Genomic DNA, 4,854 nt, shown 5'->3' with positions numbered 1-4,854 from the left:
AGACAGAGACAGAGACAGAGATAGAGATAGAAGCAGAAGTTGGTTTATCTCAATTATTGTACCGAACAGGTACCAAGTACATTTAAGCTCAATCATTATTTACTGCTTGATCATTATTTTTTGCTTGATTGCTAAATCTGTTAAAACAATATTAACAGAATTTTAGCAGTCCTGAGTTTTATTCATGAATATTGTCTTAGGTTGAGTTTTCTAGAGAAGCAAAAGTAATGAAGCTTACATATGTAAGTATAGTGAATTATACATTGCACTACTAACCAAAAGTTCAGTCGTTCAAATCTACTAGCTGCTTAACAGGAGAAACTGCCTTCCAAAGGACATATCATTGTTCTATATTTATCTATCTATAATATTATTTCAAGACAGTTAATCAGTCTTTTGCCCATTTTATAATTGGGTTATCATTCTTTTTATTGTGGAGGCCTAGGAGTATTCTGTAAGACATTGAAAGAATTTTCACAGAGGCAGATATTCAAATGGCAAGCAGACACATGAAGAAATGCTCCAAATCACTGGCAATGAGACAGATGCAAATCAAAATCACAATGAGGTACCATCTCATTCCAGTAATGGTGGCAAAGTTTAACAGGGCAGCAAGTAATAAATGTAGGAGAGTATTTGACCAGAAAAGAACGCTTATACATTGTTGGTGAGATTGTAAAATGGTATAACCATTCAGGAAGGCAGGTTGGCACTTCCTCAAAAAGCTGAACATAGAAATTCCATATGACTCCGACATTCCACTACTTGGAATATTCCCCCCAAAAATGAGAACTGAGACACAAAGGGAGATTTTTACACCAATGTTCATGGCAGCATTATTAACCATCACAAGAAGATGGAAACAGCCCAGATGTGCAACCAGAATTGAATAGATTGAGAAATTATGGTACATTCACACAATGGCATACTATGCAGCATGAAGGAGAAATAATTTTGTAAATTATTACCTAGCTTGGGAGGGACTAACAAACATTATACTGAGTGAACTAACTCAGTCCCCCAAGGATAAATATTGTATAAAACCATTATTACAGAATGAATATAAGGATCCAAGAAGGGTGGGGAAGGGTGGAAGCAGAGGGATAACGATGTGCAGGGGGAGGGGGTATTAATCATGAGGTTGTACAATTTGATGGGTGGGGGGTGAAGGAAATAGAAAGAATTTGTTCTTGAAAACAATGAATTCATATTTTGTATATAACTGATATAATTTTTTTAAGTCCAGATTTGTGCATCAGACTTCAGGAGAGATCCTTCTCCTGTTTAGGTTACTGTTGGGCCTGATACACGCAAAGATGACAGGTAAGACAGGCCACTGGTTCAAGTCTAAAACACTAGAGATGATGAGGCAGATGTAGGATATAGATTGAGCAAAAACTGGAGAGCTTTTTCCAGACATCCATATATATTCCAATAACGACATTATGACTGAACTCCCTTTCAAATAATGTGTCACTCTTAGCAGATTTTATCCTGGAGGTGATTATATATGGTCTCATCAAAGAAATGATATCAAATCTCACCAGAGATGAAGAAATTAATTGCATTATATAAGATCTCATCAAAAGAATGACTGCAAAGCACAGAATTGTAAGTAGCCTAGTTGATGTACAACTTTTACCTTAAGAAATAAGTAGTATACTTTTAAGAGATACTGTTGTTACATGCCTTTGAGTTGAAATAATCTTATATCTGACCAATGAGTTTTCAGAGACAGTTAATTCCATGAGTAGAGTTTGTCCATATTTTTTCCCATGGAGCAACAGGTGGATTTGAACCTTGAGCCTTTGCAGCACAATTCCTCAACAACATTAAGACATTTAAAGTATCTTTAGGATAGAGTGATACTTGCAAACGTTTACTGAGATCTTTTCATGCACCAGAGTTTTAGAACCCGTTCTACACTCTGCAAGATGATTCCTATATATCTGGGGTTACTGGAATAAGGAATATACAGAGTGAGAATTATATTTCCACAAAAAGTGAAAGAGAAGTGGCATTTGTTTGAGTCACAGATTCCTGGGTGAGACAGACTAACAGCATAAGTGGTGGAGAGACAGAAACTCAGAATAGAAGTTAACTTGGGACATGGGAAGTACATGGGATGTTCACTTTTTGGCTTTAAAGGGTTTTGTGTACTTCTAGGTAGTGATATAAAATGAGGCTGGGACGTTTTTAAAAAATTTCTAAGCTAAAGTTTATGTGTTTATCTCAATGTACTTGGTGGCTATTGAAGGTTTCTTCTGTGTAGTGGTATAAAATAAACGCTAGAAATGTTGTAGATTACAAAAACTGTGTAAATATGCCTTTAGCCAGTATTTGATTTGATAGGCTGAAAAAGGGGGATTTGCCCATAGAGAAATACAACCTTCTCGATAGGAGAGTGGAGAACAGTTTTAAAGATAGAACAAGTTGTTTGTCTTGGGTCCGCTGAGGTCACCCAAAGCAATGTCCATCAAAAGACCCTTTACAGGACTGGAAATTAAAGGGAGCCACTGGGTATGCAGCCTGATATGCTTGCTTACCTGGGTCTACTGAATGATTGGAAGTAAAGAAATGCAGCAACGCAGACAGTCCAAATTCTGATGTGTTCTTCTGATACCCATCAACCTCAGCCCTCATAGATGCAAAGGGAGAACAGTTGCTGGTCTTTTGTGCAGGGATACTTGATGATTCCTGCTTAAAGCAAAGCAAACAGACTGAAATGCAGAAAAGCATGTAGATCCCTGAGTTTGCAACTGGTGTTCTTGTTGGGGATAAGTTGAACAGAACCTGGTCAGATGCTATGCTCTTAGCAAGTATAAATTGCTGCAGTCTGATGGTTTATTCTGGCCTGGGGAAGTTGGCTTGGGGATACAAGCACTCAAAGTTACATCTGAAACAGGAGATTCTTCAGAGAAAGAAAGGAACATGCTTGTGTCCTCAGAGTAGTGGATTGAGAGAGGCAGGCAAGTTAGAAACTGGCTTACATGAGGCAAGTTGAAGATATGAGATAGCTTGTGTAGTTAGTAAAATGGTTGAGGGTGAGGAGAGTTAATTCTTTGAGTAGGAAAGCAAAGATAAAACCTGTGGTGAAATAGCTTGTTTTGGGTTGGTACATGATAACTACTGTCCATCAGAAAGATTTGCTCTTTTAAATAAATTTCCTGTTAATATGATTAAGTCTCTCATTCTTGCATTCTTTTTGTTTTGTTTCCATGTCAAGTTTGAAAGGACAGAATATTCAAATTCACAACTAATTTCTCAGTGCCACCTCCTGAAGATTTTTAAAATTCGTTGTTGCACATTTTCCCCTCCCTCTTTCCCCCACTCCCCACCCACCCCACCACGTACCCATTGTTCCAGATTGTTGTCATACATATCATGCCTAATCATATATTCCTTTTGGACGGCTCTTCCCCTCATCTGTTCTGACGCAGTGTTCACTATATCTTTCTCTTATCTTACTAGTGGGAGGGAGGAACATCAGTTTGGAGATTGGCCCTTCAACAATTCCATGTGTCTTGTCTTCTCCATCTCTCCTCATGCCTGAATGCAGCCTGTTCTGTCTCATATCCTCATTGATTTCCTTACATGACAGTTATCAAAAGCATTAGCAATTAATGTCATTCTTAAGATTTCCTGTAGGGCAGAGGAGAACATTGTATTTCATCCCATGTGGAAAATTTAACCTAACTCCAACTGTTATATTTTTCAGTCTACTCTCAAGCCTTCTACTTAGCTGTCCTGTTGCTGGTCTCTCATCTCATACCCTCCTCCCTATAACTTCTCAAATGTTCTGTTTACCCAAGCAATCCAGACATTCCCCTCATATATAATATTTCACAAAGCAAGGCAAAAGGCTCATTAGTTAATCTGTGTGATTTTCTTCTCAAGTCACGATTGATTATGGTCACCTTAACAGCATCTCCACAAGGTTGGCCTTACTCTATTTGTCCAGATGATCCTAAATAGATGCAGATCACTGGGACAACAGTTTCTCAAAATTGAAGCCATGTATTGGTAGACCTAGGATTTGAATGCACATCATCTCTCTTCTTTAAGTGTGTCCTCCTTATGTTGGACACATCTCTCTGGATGCCATGTCCACTGCAGATTTGGGGGAGAAGATGATACATTTTAGTGGCACGGCTCTGAATCATCAGTGAAGTGATTCAGTCAGCACTGTTACCTATGGAAGCAAGATTTCTTCGGGATCTGGTATTTTGCTGTTAAATCTTATTTCCAAGTTTCCAGTTGTAACAAGTGGAGTCTATAAAAGCAGATTAAATTAATCATTAAATGGCTAAAATAGACTGTGATGAACAATAGAATTTCATTTAAATCTTCAGGAATTTGTTTCAAAACTTGACCTCTATATTGCAAAACAGGTCATGCTTTTCTGTTCTCCTACAACTGTGTTCTTACACTGTAGATTTCCTTCTGAAGCTACTGGGTTGCTTCTGTAGCAATCGTTTAAGACTATGAAGCATGTGAGTTGCCCCAGCCCAAAGTCATCAGGTGAAATAGAACAATTTTTTTATATAATCAGTGGACACGTTCAGACATGCAAATCAGTGATCTCACCCAACTTGAAATCAGACAGAGTAACCATGAGACGGTATAGATGAGTTAGGATTTTCTCCATCCTACTCCATCGTACTTTTTCGTCTCCAGAATAATATATCATATGATCATCTGACTCGAAATGCCCCATGCCAGTCCATCTCATCTCTCCAATGCCTAGTATGCCAATATTTATGTGTTCCATTTCTTTTTTAACAATTTCTAATTTTCCTACATTCATGGTTCTCACATTACATGTTCAAATCACTAGTATCTGCTTACAACTGT

The sequence above is a fragment of the Elephantulus edwardii genome, unplaced genomic scaffold (genome assembly GCF_000299155.1).
Source record: "Elephantulus edwardii isolate Elephantulus edwardi_28Jun2011 unplaced genomic scaffold, EleEdw1.0 scaffold00130, whole genome shotgun sequence".
Classification (NCBI taxonomy): Eukaryota; Metazoa; Chordata; class Mammalia; order Macroscelidea; family Macroscelididae; genus Elephantulus; species Elephantulus edwardii.
The sequence above is the reverse complement of the archived record's forward strand: the minus strand, read 5'-3'. Positions refer to the sequence as shown.